Genomic DNA, 16193 nt, shown 5'->3' with positions numbered 1-16193 from the left:
TCCATGGCCTTTGCCTCATGAAGGTAGCAAAACCTTGTTCTTTTTACCTTAGCCAAGTATTTTCTGCAGATGCTATCTTTTATTTTTAGTCTCATTCGTGTTCAGTTTTAGCAGGTTATCCAAAAAACAGTGAGTTTTCCAGCTAAATTATAACTATTCTGAGAAAGCATTTCCTCTCCCCGCCTCCACCCACCCCTCACTCCTGCCCACCCCTTACAGCCCTTTTCAAATGCATTGCTTTTTCATTTTGGCTTTGGATTTCTAAACAGATTTTGAGAGCCTGTTTTCATACCAGTTATTATATTTATCTCTTGCAATTAAATCTCTGTTCCCTAAACTGTCTAATTCTGACATAAATTACTCTAATTATGAAAGCTCCTCTAAAAAGAGCAGTGACAATATACTTTTCTTGGGAGCTTTTTTCCATGCAGCATCCAAAATGTCTTCAATGCTGCATCCAAGATGCCAGGGAAATATTACTTTTATAACTGTAGCTCCAAATCTTGACATTGGGGGAAGTTCAGGAAACTCTTCAATGTCTCCTCTGATAATCAGCATGTCTCCACACACACCTGTGCCCCTCTGTTCCACGTGCTTTATGCTTTCTTGAGCGCTCCTGTAAGTTCTAGAGATGGAGCAACCCTTCCAGCAGTGGGGCTGGTGAGGGGTGGTGATAGCTCGGAAGGCCCTTTGTTTCTACCTCTGGGGCATGAAGGGGCTCAGTTTTCATTTTCCGTTTCTGCCTCCCAGCCTCCTGGGGCTGTGTCTCGAAAGCTCTTTCTCCAGCACTGCCTCTGGAACTGGCAGCACTGCACGACGGAGCGCTCTTTGTTGGGGTTCATCACTGGCTTAGCGCACATGTAAACAAAGGGCCTCAGTATTCCATTTTTCTGGCAGGGGTCTCAGGGTGGGAGGAGGGCTCCACAGAACTCTCATTTCGCCTCTCTTTTTGGCTCCCCTTGTCTCCTGCTCTCGGTTTACTGATCAACTTATTGAGTGAGCCCATCGTGTGGGTTTCATATAGCATTGCCATGGCCTAGGTAAAACATTTCTTGTCACTTTGTCAGAGAGACCTCTGGAAAACCCCAGCTTGCCCTGCCCAGGCATATTCATTCTGGAAGAAGTTTTTGTGAAGACTGGAATTGTTTATTCCTTTTGCCCTGAGGGCCCACAAAGTAACTGTGCCTTTGAAATTTGCTTCCTTAACTAGTTCAGTGACTCAGAACATCATCCTTGCTGCAAGCAACCTTCCTTTCCCTAGGCTGGCGCTTTCATAACAGGTAAAAGGAAGGGCTGACAAAACCATAAGATAACAGTTTAGCCTTCATTTACCAAGTTGCAGAAATACACTCACCCTCTCCCTCTGTTTTTTTTTTTTTTTTTTTTGCGGTACGTGGGCCTCTCACTGTTGTGGCCTCTCCCACTGAGGAGCACAGGCTCCGGACGCGCAGGCTCAGCGGCCATGGCTCACGGGCCCAGCCCCTCCGCGGCATGTGGGATCTTCCCAGACCGGGGCACGAACCCGTGTCCCCTGCATCGGCAGGCGGACTCTCAATCACTGCGCCACCAGGGAAGCCCTCTCCCTCTGTTTTAACTGCGGTTGACTTATTGCTTCCTATGTGCCAGGCAGCTTATGCATTTTTATGCATTTTTATGCATAAAAATAAATGCATAAAAATATTTTACGCATTTTTAACACTATGAGATACTATTATACTTATCTAAGAGATAAGGAGAATGGGATTTGGAAAATTGTTAATTTTGCCAAAGATCAGGTAGATGATGGAAGGCAGAAATCCCAATAAACAGAAACCCATTCATTCAGCATATATGTGTGTGTATATATATATATATATATATATATATTCTAAATATTATGCAAAACATGAGATATATAAAAATGAATGAGACTCTAGTCTGGTGGAGCTTACACTAGAGTCAGGTTTCCACCTACAACTTTCTGAATTCAGAGCTCCACTGCTACGCACCTTAGTCGACAGGACAGGTTTGGGAAGCAGCCTCTGTGCCCATGGGACACAATCAAGTTCACTGATTCTGGGATGATAAGGGCAACAATAATAATACCTGAAGCTTGCACATAAATTTCAGTTTACAAAGACATTTCAAGTGTATTATTTAATTTAACCCAACGTTTGTTGGGAGGGCAGAGTAGATGAGAGACTGGGGCTTGAAGAGGCTGGTAGCCCACAGTAGTTGCATAACTGGGCTGGAACCAAGGTGTTCTGGCTCCTAGGCCAGTGATCTCTGCATTGTTTTATGCAGGATGAATGATACCTTCCAGGAACATCTCTTGGTGGGGTATAGACCTATTGGCATCTGAAAGTATCTAGAAGCAAAGCCTAAACTGATGAACTCAAGCAGTATCTGGATGTCAGCCTTGGATGGAATTCCTGCACTTGGAAAGGGATGGGCTGCAAAAGTGCTTCTCGTACTTTTCCACCAGAGTATTCCCCCAAAGGAGGACATTTTTGCTTTAGGAAGACATTATTTAATATCTTGTGGCTTCATATATACTTGACTTTCTTTGCCATATTCTTCCAGGGTTGTGGGCACCCTAGTTTGAGAAGCATAGGATCCGATGACATACAAAACTTATTAGAGCTGTGCTCTGATCATTTGAACTGTGCTCTAACCAACTGAGCTAATAAATACACCCAGTGGAATTTCATCCATCCATCTATCCACTAGCAAATATTCATGCAGAATCTATAATAGCCTCTGCCTTGCACTAGGTAGGCACTATGATATGGTCCTTAACGAATTTACAGTCTGATGTGGAACCTACCACATCTCATGAGATGATTAACAGATAGTAGAAAACTGCTTATAATAAAGTGCTCAATTTTATACTTTGGATTTAAGGGCAGTAAGGGCTGGAGCCCTGAAGGAAACATAGAGGTGAGTTGGCCAGAATCTAGGAGGTGCAGAAGAATTTAAAGACTGGGAAAGAGAGTGAAAGATTTCTAAATTGGGTACAACATGAACGAATAAACACAGTAGGACTTTTTTGTAAATAACATTAATTATTTTATTACCTTTCTTATTCTCTCTCTCTCTGTTTCACAGAAAACTAGGGAAAAACTCAAAAGTATGAAGGAGAAAAACAAAATATCATCCATAAACCTCATGACCAAATATAACCAATGTTACATTTTGATATGGGCTCTTCTAGTCTTTTAGAAGGAGGTTAGAATTTTTATGTCAGTAGGTGGAGTCACTGCAGGTTTTGAACAATGGACTGACCACTTTCAAAGTTAATCTGGTGGCCTTCTGTAGGATTTATTGGAGTGTGGAAAGACTGGGAGACTGAACTTTAGCTGGATAGGAGGCCACTACACACTCCAGCTCCTGCTTTTAAAACTAACTATTAATAACTAGTTGCCTTGATCCGTGGAGAGCTCTCCATTACTGGAGCAATTTGAGCAGAGCCTGGGTGACCATCTGGCAGGGATACTGTAGAAGGGATTTTTATATGTGGTGAGAGGATTCAGTAGCCCATTTGATCCCTTCCAACCTCAAGATTCCAGGGCTTACATTGTTAGCTGTCAAAATTCACAGTCAAATAGATTATGATACTGTCTTTTTTCTTGTAATTAGCCAGCAATTGGTTTGCTCAGTAGTGTTATTGAGTAAAATGATAAATGTTATTGGGAGGGACTATTTTTGAGGTGCTGGGGTTAAGTTCTCATATATTTTAGCCTTGCTATGTCCTCTTACCATGTTATTATTTGAGAACTACCCTTTCATAGGGAGTGTTCGAGGAGAAACTCTTGCCCTACCCAATCTCTACCTGCCTGGGTGGTAGCTGAGGCACCATCTCCTGGGAAAAGATCTTGACTCTCCAGGACTGCGGTAGAAGCCAGTCCTCTGTGTTCCCACAGGACTCTGTGCTTACCCATCATAGAGCCTGCCCCACAGTGATGACATCGTCTGTTTATTTCTTCCCCACACTGGGCTACAAGCGACGGTACAGTGGGGTGCTCGGTACACATTTGCCAGTGAATGAAGACTGCCAGCCATAAGGCCACATCCAGGAAGTTGTAGAGACCCTCTCCCAGCATGGAAGAGCATGGTACCCTTGCTTGGGCACTTATTTCCTTGTAAGCACCCAAAGCATTGGGTTCTTTCCTTCCTCAGTACTGCTTTGGGGTCTGCAATTCTGTCTGCTCAGAAGGACTGAAAATATAGTTGCGACCATGAATGAAAAGGGCCACAAGAGGGGAAAAGAATGTAATTAAAGATGCCATGGGGTCAGGGTATGGCACAGCCAAAGGTATTTGCACGGCTAAAGAGGTACTTCTGAAATCAGATCAGGTGCATACGTTTCCTAAAGCCACTGTGACATGTATAAGGAAAGGTCCCTCCTCTGGGGTGGCCTTGGAACTCCCTTCTCATAATGTCCAATCCTGTCTCAGGCAAACAGAAAGGAGGAACCACAGCTCCTGTTTCTCCCCACCTCCAACATTAGGGTTGTCCTTTCTCGAGATCTTGATGTTGAGTGCTATCAGCGAGGGCTAGACAGGAGAAAAATGCTGCAGGCTTATTGGGAATTCCGGACCCCAGCCGGGTTTAAGCCTGGAAGTTGCTGGATCTGAGTTTCTGCGAGATTCACATAGGTTCTCGCTACAGCCTAAGTTAAGAGTTGAAAGGTCTCTCTACTCACAAGCTTGTCTTCCACTCCTCTGATGGAGTCACTACAACACGGGTTTCAGTAGCTCTAAAAACCATTTAGGCAAAAGATGATTTATTTCTATATATGGCCAGAGGAGAGCCCAGTCACCGGCTTGCTTCCTGGTTGTCGCTCTCCAGTTTTTCCAGACCTGCAGACTCCACAGACTTCCAGGCTGGACGTGGGTTTCTGTGACCTGTGTGTAATCAGGTTCAGCAATGGAAAATTTGGCTCCCAGTGTGACTGTCCCTACTTGTCCTCGTCTCCCACCCCCTCCCGGCTTGCCTCTCCTCCCTCAGAATGCTGCAGCTAAAAAGCAAATAAAGAAGCTCTCACAGCTGCAGCCCTGCTAAAAATAGAAAGTTTGTTTATTTTTATATTCATGAAGCCCTTTTCCTGCTGTTGCTGTTGTTATGAGCCTAAGTCCCAGGCAGGAATGGGAAGGACTCTGTGTGCTGGGCACTGGCCAAAGGAATTCTGTCCCATGTTGGGGACTCAAACTGAAGCCTGTTCAGGGCCAGAGGATTTGGTGATCTGTTTTCTTTTTTGAGCCTCTCCTCTCCTAGCTGACACCTGTTGCCCAGAATTTGGGGTGTGGGTGTCTTGGTTTTTTGACGATCTGCATGATTGTACTTCCCTTTCAGAGACGGCCTCCCCTTTTGTTATGATCTGCTCGTAGGAGAGTTGTGGGCAGAGGAAAGGACACTGGACTAAGAAGAAAGAAACCTGGGTTTTCTTTCTTGTTCTGTGACCTTGAGCAAGTCGCAACCTCTCTGACCCTTGGTTTCCTCATCTATAAAACAGGGGTAATGATATATGCCCAGAGCTCAAGTATAATAATGGATATAAAACTACTTTGGAAAATTCAAGATATCTGCAAATGGATTGTTTTCCACTTTCTGAACAAACACAGGTTTCTCAAGTGTGTCCAAAGGATAGATATTCCCTTTGTGTTGAAGGGCTTTTGAGTCCCCTGTCCCAAAAGGAGGAGTGGAAGGGGAACAAGAGAATAGTACCCAAGGAGGTATGTTTTTATCATATTTCCTTTGAGATCTGTAAAAAAACAAACTCATGTTGAAATACCTGAGAGGTAATGCGGCTAGAACAAAGAATTCTGGATTAGGATTTGGGAAATTGAGGAAGGAGATTCTTCAACATTCTGTTAACTTGCTGTGGACATTGGCGCCATGATTGTACTGTTATGTGTTTCATTTCCCTTCTCATAAGGTAGAACTGTTATCAATAGCTGACCTTCCCAGCTGGAAGGGACCTACCTCCACTTGCTCAGACATCTAGATCACTTGGTTTATACCACACACATAGGGCTTGTCACATGTTTCACAGACAGCATCCTGGACTGTCACCATTGACACTTTCTCTTCTGAGATCCTAACAGCTGAGGCAGAGCTATGTTGGATATGCCTTTGACTCAGCTCAGACCACTGTGACTGTTGTGTTTGCTTGTTTTCTGTGGAGAGCCCTGGCATACTCAGGATTCGTCCTGGGGCCTGGGTCACATCAGGTACCTGTATCCTACAGGCTTCTCTTTGTAAGCAACAAAATAACAGCTTTGGCTAGTTGAAGCAGAAAAGGAATTTATTTAAATTAAATTTTAATTAAGTTTTTGTGGGTTTTTTTTTTTGCGGTACACGGGCCTCTCACTGTTGCGGCCTCTCCCACTGAGGAGCACAGGCTCCGGACGCGCTGGCTCAGTGGCCACGGCTCACGGGCCCAGCCGCTCCGCGGCATGTGGGATCTTCCCAGACTGGGGCATGAACCCGTGTCCTCCGCATCGGCAGGCGGACTCTCAACCACTGCGCCACCAGGGAAGCCCTAATTAATTAAGTTTTACAATTAAATTTTAATTAAAAAATAAAGACACTGTGATTTGGATGGATCACTTTAAAAAAATCACTGAATGTAGCATTTCTTTAAGTTATGAATATAGACAACAAATCAGATACCTGTGACCTTATCACCTTTATAAGTCATACGGGGTCTTCCCTGGTGGCACAGTGGTTAATAATCTGCCTGCCAGTGCAGGGGCACGGGTTCGAGCCCTGGGCCGGGAAGATCCCACATGCTGCAGAGCAACTAAGCCCATGAGCCACAACAGCTGAGCCCATGTGCCACAACTACGGAAGCCTGCGCACCTGTCCCGTGCTCCGCAACAAGAGAAGCCACCGCAATGAGAAGCCTGTACACTGCAACGAAGAGTAGCCCCCTCTCGCTGCAACTAGAGAAAGCCCATGCGCAGCAACAAAGACCCAATGCAGCCAAAACTAAATAAATAAATAAAAATATATTTTAAAAAATCTTTAAAAAAAAAGTCGTAGGTATTTTCAAGTGACATTTCAGTTGTTGCAGGCGTTCCAAAATACTACTTCTGGGCAACAGCAGTTACTAGACCTGCCACTAGATTTATTTAATGTACTAATAAAAAAATCACACATATTATGCTATCATATATTTGTTTAAAAAATTTAACTGTATTTTAATATAACTGGCTTCCTATGTGTTTCATTTTGTGCATTTCAAAACGTTCCTTATATACTTCATAGGCTTCATCAGACCTCCAAAGGGCTCCATGGCACACAAAAGGTTACGAACCCCTTAACCTAAAGTATATTAGCTAGCTCACAGCAGGCTCAGCTACTTAATTTGCAGGGCCCAGTGCAAAATGAAAATGTGAGGCTTCTTGGTGAAAACTTTGAAGGATTGGAAGATGGGCAGCAGACCATTTAACTAAGCACAGGACCATGCTGAGCCTGGGGCCCCGTGTGACCACACAGGTTGCTGACCCATGAAGTAGGCTCTGGTTTGTAGAATTTCCAGAAAGGTCAAAAGGACAGGCTCTGGGGCTACTCGGCCAGGGGAAATATCCAAATTGTGCTGGAGAACTGGTCTGGTGAAGACCCAGGGCAGCTCCTGCTAAGCACAGACACTGCAGCTTGTACCCCTGCCACACTGACAGTAAGTGCTGGAAACTGCTCTGAATCTGCCACCACTGCTATGTCAGTAAGCTGGGTGGAGCCATCCCCACACCAGAATGGATTCTGGGTGACTCCTGCTCTTCTGTGTAACTAGTTTCCAATTTAAAGTCTGAACTAGGTTCATTTGATTGGTAGAGTCTAGTTCAAGGCTAGCCCATCTGCTGCAAGGGAGGCCCGTAAGCAAATATCTGTCGTTGACAGCTCCACAGTGGAAGACCAGCTCTGCTTCACAGGGAGAGGGACTCCCCAGACAAGGGAAGGATTCAGATGCTAAGTGGCCAAAAGCATGAGAAGTGTCCTTGATGGTACCCACACACCTGTTGGGTACCCTGACCACTTCTGAAGAAAGCCCAGGGGCTGGCAGAACATGTGGTCACCTTTAGGTAGATGAGGCCGTCAGGGAGAGAATAATATTAAAACATTTTCAGTTTCTGGGACATTTGGGTGGTGTCTAGGATCAATAAGGCAGAATATTTGGAATAGAGATTACTCAAGAAAATTCACAACCTATGGAGATAGGACAAAAAACTTGGGACTTTTACCAAAATATTCTCTATCCACAAGACTGGACAATGCCGGGAAGAAGGAATGGGCTCTACACTGTCATACAGTGTCAAGGTCTAGTTAATTTAAGAATTTCCTTGAAGCAAAAGACAGTGAGTCAGTGCAACATATCAAAAGTTGGGCCAAGCCAAGGGGAGCAGAGGTTGCTCTAGAAATGACCCACCTTGTGGCCTGCACAGTGCCACTCTGTGGGGCAAGTGCTGAGCCCCCAGCCTCAGCTCGTGACTCATTTTTTCCCTTCTCACTCTTAACTGAAAAGTAAATCAGTTAAGTAAGTGGTAGTTTTTTCTGTCTCCCTATCCCCACAGCGTGGTGGGTGGGCTGTTCTTTAAAAAGTGGTGCGAGGACAGAGCTGCCCCCAGAGAGTTTGACAGGAGCCCAGCAGAGTATAAGCTGCTTCTAGAGGTGGGGCTGAGAGACCACAACTCACTGTCCAGGAGCTAAGACATCCAGCAGGTCCTCTGAGGCCGTGAACATGGGGAGCCCTCCTGCCAAGACAGAGGAGCCATCCTTCCACCCAGAGGGACCTCCTGTAAGGTTTCCCTGAGGGGCTGACAGGAGCCGCCAGTGGGGATGTCCTGAGATGGAGCAAAGGACAATGCCACTCACCTAGCTCCTGACACAGGTCACGTGTTCTACCTCTTTTGTGCCCTTGATTCCCCATTTGAGACACTTGAGAGAGAGGTCATTATCTCTGTTTTACAGACTGGAGAGCCTACATCCTGGAGCTCCCAGTTCCCTTTAGCTTCCCAACATGTTACCTTGAGCAGAAATGGAGTTGGCCACCATCTTTTGGTTGATCTCTAGTAAAAAACTGGAGATTTTTGTCCTTTTAGTATATTTTTCAATGCGGAGAGAGAATAGTAATCCCCACCCCTTTCACTCACCAGAGTTTCTTTGGCAAAGAAATCTTGACTTACTATTTTTTTGCTAATTTAAAAATAAATATTTGAATAAACTCTGGAATAATTTTAGATCTACAGACAAGTTACAAAGAAAATACAGGGGTCTTACATATCTTTCACTCAGTTTCCCCTAGTGTCGACATCTAATGTAACCATGGTACATTTAGAAATTAGCACTTAGAAATTAGCATTGGTATTATACTAATGATTGAACTATGGACTCTTTGGATTTCACCAATTCATCCACTAATGTCCTTTTTTCTGTTTTAGGATCCAATTTAGGATACCACATTGATTTTGGGAAACCTTGAATTTTAAGAGAAATTTCAGATTGCCAATAGAGGGTTTGACCCAGAATGAAAAATACTTTTATTTGTATTTTCCCTCATTTTTCAAAATTCAAAACAGCTTTGACTATTAAGTGCTCTTTAAAATGCTTCAGCAAACTCCTGGCTGCTTCCCTGAGATGCTAATATCAGACAAGCAGAAGTGGTTTGAGGATTTTGGTATAAAGATGCTGCAAAAATGCAAAATATTGGAGTCTTTGGTTGGAAATTTGGGATATTCAAGTCTGTTTCTTTCTCCCAAGTTCTAAGTAATAAAAAATAGGATACTTTTCACACTTCTACCTCACATCTTCCTGTGGAGTCATATGAATTTGGGTTCAGAGTACTGCTTTTTGCGGAGGGCAAAAGAGAATAAAAGTAGGTGAGGGATTGTGTGAACTCAATTATGCAATTGGTTTCCCTGGGTTACTCCATCCATTGTTCATAGCATCAGGCTTGTGCTGGCAACATTCCAAGTCATGGAGTGTCTTATTATTTGTCTGGGCTTCTGCTTATCGATTGGGTGTCCTTGCTAATATAGTTTGTTTTCTCTTGAAATGAAACTAAAAGTGGGGTTATAGTTAGGCATTCTTGACTCTATGACAGGTCCCTTTTATAGTCCACTGGCCTGGGCTCCCGTTGCTTTTGGAAATCTGTAAAATTTCAGGAGCTAGGCAGCTGGTGTGTGTGTACATGAGGGGCCCTTGTCATGATTATATAGAACTGAGATCTCACAGAATACATTGGACATCAGAGTTATTTCTGAGGCTTCATGGGATAGATATAGCGTAATAATAAGTGCTTGATTAATAATTTAGCTCCCCATTCCCAGTCTTTATCCACCATTATATAACAATGTGGGTATATTAAACAACCATACATATAACTCTATCCATCTGCTCTTATAGCCCGCCTAACTCTTACGGCTTTACTTTTAGAATAGTGATAATTGCTAATTTTTGTTGAGCATTTACTATGTGTTAAGTAGCCTGCCATACTCTTTACATGTTTCTGTTTTGTGTAATTTTTCACAATTCTGTGTGGTAAGTACCATTATTATGTTCCTATTTTGGATGAGGAAAATTCAATTAAGAAACAATTTCATCCAAGGTCACATGGCTAGAAAGTAGTGAATCCAGGACTTGAAACAGAGCTGTCTAACTCCAAATCCAGTGTTCTCATAAACACCTTGCCACACTGAGCCAGGAGATATGGAGAGTTGGTAAATACATACACTTTTCCAGGCAATGACTCCCTACTCCCTCTTTAAGCAAAGATTACTCAAGTTCCAGAAATCAATCATCTACATCATTTATTGGATTTTTCCTACATGCAAAATTCCGTGCTTGATACTGATGGGCAAGAAGAGATAAAAGAAAATTAGCAGAGCACTGGCATGGAAAGAGCCCAGGAGATCCCGGCGCTATCACTGAGGGGTTTTGGCTACATCATGCAACCTCTTTGGACATCAAATGATTTCTTTGTAAAGTGAGCAGGTGGGATTAGATGAACTCAAAGGTCCCTGCCAGTTCTTTGATTCTGTCCCCCATCTTTACACCAGACATGCATAGAATAAATGCCAGATGCCATCCCTGCCCTCTCAAGGATCATGAGACAAAACCTTCAAACACATGAAACAGTTAGAAGACAGTGGTGTTATAAATTGTCTACCTTAGGCTATAAGCCATCACTGGACATGCACTTACTTGAATCTCTTATGACTCAGCAGTTTTAGGGATAAAAGACATATGTCATAATTTCGTCCCTTAATAAGTGTACAAATTAGTTGGGAAACAGGACATAAGCGACTAGAACAGTGACTAATACAAGACATTAGATAATTAAGTGCTAAATTGTGATGTGCAGTCATTGCATGATGATGGTAAAATGATAGCCGACATTTACTGAGTTCTTAGGTGAATGTGTAAGAGTTAAAGGATGCCAAAAAAAAAACCCTCAATAATTAAGTTAAGTAATACTTTAATGCAATATTTTTAAATTAAGCTTTTAAAAAATTCACGATGAACACAAAATATCAAGATTTTAACAAAGACAGGCTCAGTAGTACTGATTTTTCCTTTTGTCTCAGGCTCAAGTACAGCTCAGCACAGCACTGTGAGATAGTGACTATACCTTATTGCTTTACGTTCACTGTCTTATTTAATGTTCACAATGACCCTTATGATTAGATTCTACTATTAGCATCGTTTTAGCGATGAGGAAGCTGAGGCTTGGAGAGGTGGTTAGGGGCAGGAATGAAACTTAAACCCAGGTCTCTGGCGTTATAATTCATGCTTTGAAACACTGCCTTAAATACCCTTACAAATATGCAGACAGAGCTCACCGCCCCAGTAGAAAGAAGGCTGTGACCCAGTGTTGCTGAGCTAGGGGTGGGCTCTTCCTGGGGCAACTCTGTGGTCCTCCTGGCAGGGTGCCCAGTGCAGCTGTATTTCTCATACCTGTTGCCTACTGGCTGCTGGAACCCTTGGGTGCCTCCTCTTTCCTTACCTACCCTGGGGGTTTCTTGAGTCTGGAAAGCACTTTGGAGGGTGATGCTCCATCTAATTTCATCCGAAGTAGGAAATCCAAAGTGAAGTCCATCTGAATTGTGCTTTCTGCCTGATCCCACGTAAAGAAAAGTTCTGTAGTGTTTTAGCGATATCTCACAGCAAAGGAAACCATGCTGAACTCAGAGCCTATATCAGAAGTGTTTGTCATCTCAGGCCCCATCTGCAGCACCCAGCCCCATTTCCGGGCAGGAAATGAAACCACAGAAGGCAAGGTAAATATTGATTTTCAAGTCACTGCTTTGGGGGCAGCCATCATTTTCTTGCTGATTTACTTCTAGTGCACGTTTGCCCAAGGTGTGGGGCAAAAGCACTGATCAGATGGGCCCATGGGGGCATTTCAAGTGAACTGTGCTGTTTGGGTCAAAAATTCACGCATGTGTCGTTGGGACTAGGGGTTAGACTTCTGCTGCCCCAGGCAATTGGTTGTTAGTACAGATAGTGGCTTGGGATAACTAGATGTGGTAAAAAGGAAAGTCAGAATTGTAAACTGTCAGAATGGGACTTTGGAAGTTATTTGGTCCAGGTCTTCATTTTACAGGAGAGGAATTAGAAGCTTAAAGAAATTATGTGACCTTTGGAAAGGTCACATAACCCTTTCATGGCAGACCTGAGACGCAAAATTGTGTAGATGACATTTTTTTTTTTTTTTTTTTTTGCGTTACGCGGGCCTCTCACTGTTGTGGCCTCTCCCGTTGCGGAGCACAGGCTCCGGACGTGCAGGCTCAGTGGCCATGGCTCACGGGCCCAGCCGCTCCGCGGCATGTGGGATCTTCCCGGAACGGGGCACGAACCCGTGTCCCCTGCATCAGCAGGCGGACTCTCAACCACTGCACCACCAGGGAAGCCCCTGTAGATGACATTTTGAAGTGGCGATTTTAATGCAACCATAGAGCCATTTCAATGGTGCCTAACAGCACTATTTTTAACAGCACAAGGGATGCTTCCACTCTAGTCTTTGACCTCTCCTTATCCCCTTATCTCAGGTTCAGTGAGAAAACATACTGAGATCATTTAGTGGTACCTGTTGTGGACATAGCGACTATTTCTGTAGCATAAATAAGATGATCTGTAGTGGCACAAAACCCTAGGGTGCTGTGGGTCTCTCCACAAATTGCCACGTCTTGTCTTTATTTTTTTCTTGATGGAAAATTTTAAAATTTTTATATTGTGAAATAAACAACGTAAGGCTTAGGTTTCACAATGTACATAGATGATTCATGTATTAGTCACATTTCTAGAATATTTCTTAACAATTCCAAAATGTTTATTTTTCCAGGATGTTGAGTTATTTTGTTGGGCCATTGAGATGCCCATACTGGGAAGCTGTGTCCCTCTGTCCTTCAGTCTCTCTTCCTTCCCATCCCTCCCAGGACCTTCATCACTGTGGGTGCCATGTCTCATAGAAATTCAGGAACCTGTGGGGAGCAAGGCATAGATGACTGAGGGCCACTTAACAACCTATAGCCAATAACTCCAGATGTTTAGTTAAAAAATATTAGGTGAACCGATTAGCTCATGGAATAGGGAGTGTAAGTTTGTGGTACATGCATCAACAAAATGGGAATAATTATTTGCTGCCAATTTCACAAGGATAGGAAGATATGTATATACTGTGCATGTAAGATACTATGTATACGTACATTATATATGACTTACAGATGTCCCAGTTCTCATGGAACTGCCCACAGTTCCCTGAGTTCACCTCTATATTTAGACTTTGGGCCTTTGTCCTAGGGGTTCCCCTGCCTGGATTGCCTTTACACTCTGTTGGCATGGAAAGCATCTTATCTTTTAAGGTCTGGCTCCATTGTCACTACCTCTGAGAAATAGTTCCTGAATCCTTCAGGTTAAATGGACGACTCCTTTCTTTGTGCCTCCACGTGTCCTTCTACATACCCAGTCACTCTCTACTCGCAATTGTTTATTTATATGTCTACCTCTCCTCTTGAGGACAGGGATTACGATCCACCCATCTTAGTGTCCCTGAGCCCAGCATGGCACCAGGAACACAGTAAAGCTCAGTAAACATTTGTTATGTAAAGCATGTCTTCGAGACGATGATGCTCCAGGAAGTGTTTGAATGGGTGCTTTGGTCATGGGTGTTTAGGTCATGAGTTTGTAGGTCACGGGTGTGTAGGACATCTGGGTCTCCTGCTCCCGGGGTCATGTGGGAGGAGGTGTCCACAGATGTCATGAATACACACACCCCTAAGTACCTGGAACACTTTTGCTTCCAATTTAGCAATTTTGCCAGTGAGATGCCAGCATTTGGGGTACTGTGCCTCTAGGTGTTCATATAAACTTGTGGCTGTAAATGAAAACCTGATTTTCCCCCAGTGATTTCCAGTTACCTTTACTGTTGCTTATAAAAATAAAATACTTATTGAAGTGATCTTTATCCTGTGCTGATTCCAAATTACCTTTTTTTTACATCTTTATTGGAGTATAATTGCTTTACAATGGTGTGTTAGTTTCTGCTTTATAACAAAGTGAATCAGTCATACATCAAATTACCTTTTTATGCTGTTATCTCTTTCCATCTGTGTGTTTTTATGATCTGACCATGCATTTGTCAGTCAACAAGTATTTATTGAGAGCCCTGCAGGGTTTCTAGCATAACATTTTTAACACATATCATACTTTTCTTAGGTATTCTCCTGGTGTTATAACTTTGGCTTCTAATACAGTTTAAATGAGAAAACTGTTTCACCTGAAGGTGTTTTGAAGTTCATAATCCAGAGATTGGTGCCTTTGATGGGGAAAGGAACAGTCATAATTTATTGGCCTACTGTGTACTAGGCATTAGGCTCTACAATTTACATACATTATCTTATTTAATTCTCATACCTGTCCCATGTGTAAGTGGTCTGATATTGCATTTTACAGTGAAGGAAACAGATTAAGTGGCAGGCTCCTATAACTAGCAAAGGATCAAGCTGGGCTTGAACTCAGGCCTGTTTGAAACTACAGCCCATACTCTTTCCCATGCATTATTTCCTTATTACATTGAACTGCTCTAAAGGCAAATGTTTGGAATGATTACAATGGAAAGTAGATTGTAAATTCCTTAAGGCTGGGACTGCTGTGCTTAAAACTGAAATGTGCCGTTTGATGATTTGACATGTCTTTGTGTCTCTTTTTTCCCTATATGTGATAAATAGGACTCACACTGTGATTCTTTTCTAAGCAGCTGGAAATGATGTGATGATTTCTCACCCTCCCTTCTTCCATCAGCCCCAAAGAACAATTCAAAGGACCTAACCCCAAACTTAAAAGCTGTACAGTGATGTTCATGATTCCAACCACATATTCATTCTTCCCTATCTGTGCTGCTGCTACGTAGGGCTCTTCCTTGTGAGTTATAGGTATTATGTGTATTTTTCTGTCCTTCCGTCTCTCTCTTTATAAAAGGTCCTGGAGTAAAGTTAAAAAATAACCTACATTGTATACTTTACAAGGTATTTCAAGGTCATTCATTCCTTTGTTCACTCAGTTGGTTGAACACCTTGTTTATCAATCAATGTTGAACTCTTTGATGTGTCTACAGTGTGTCTGAAAAATGTACTCTGCCCATCCTTGAGGAACTCTTAGGCAAGCATGTACACAGCTGACTGTCCTGTGAACAACATCTAAGGGACTTTAGGAGAGTAAGGAATGAATTATTTGGGGGGAAAGGATGAGAAAAAGGTAGGACAAGGAAACGACCAGAAACCAGGAGTCATGTGAGCTGGATAGTCAGCCATTCCACAAACATTTTGACCACCTGCTGTGTGTTGGGCACTATATGAAGCACAGGAACTGCAAAGGTAGAATTACACAGTCCTCATCCTCAAGGCATTCACAGACTAGAAGAGGGAAAGACATGTCAGCAACTGAATGTTAGGTACCAAGATAGATGTACAAGTTACGGTGCTGCTGCTGATGGATGGTGAATTCTCCTTGGTCTGGGCTTTTAAGGGGAGGAACAGGCAAGAGATCCTAGAAGAGGTGAGTTTAACAGAGTCTTGAAAGCTTTGAAGGTGTTTAGGGGCAGGGTGAACAGGCAGAGAGGCATGAAACAGCAAGGCACATTAAGGAACTTCAAGTTGTCAAGAGTTGGGGAGAGGAGTGTGCACCAGTGGGCAGGAGTGAAGGGTGAGTCTGGG

General features: G+C 43.2%; 1 long non-coding RNA gene across 1 annotated transcript in view; it reads left to right on the top strand.

The window, feature by feature from the left end:
• The first annotated feature begins 11985 nt into the window (after positions 1-11985).
• LOC113609179 (uncharacterized) overlaps positions 11986-16193 on the top strand; it is a 314685-nt gene continuing 310477 nt past the window's right edge. Inside the window, exon 1 of the long non-coding RNA XR_003428534.1 lies at positions 11986-12260. This is a non-coding gene — a long non-coding RNA (uncharacterized LOC113609179). The remainder of the gene's footprint in view (positions 12261-16193) is intronic.

Source organism: Aethalodelphis obliquidens, unplaced genomic scaffold (genome assembly GCF_003676395.1).
Source record: "Aethalodelphis obliquidens isolate GAN/ISIS:26980383/991018 unplaced genomic scaffold, ASM367639v1 scaffold55, whole genome shotgun sequence".
Lineage (NCBI taxonomy): Eukaryota > Metazoa > Chordata > Mammalia > Artiodactyla > Delphinidae > Aethalodelphis > Aethalodelphis obliquidens.
This window is presented reverse-complemented; position numbering and strand designations above follow the sequence as displayed.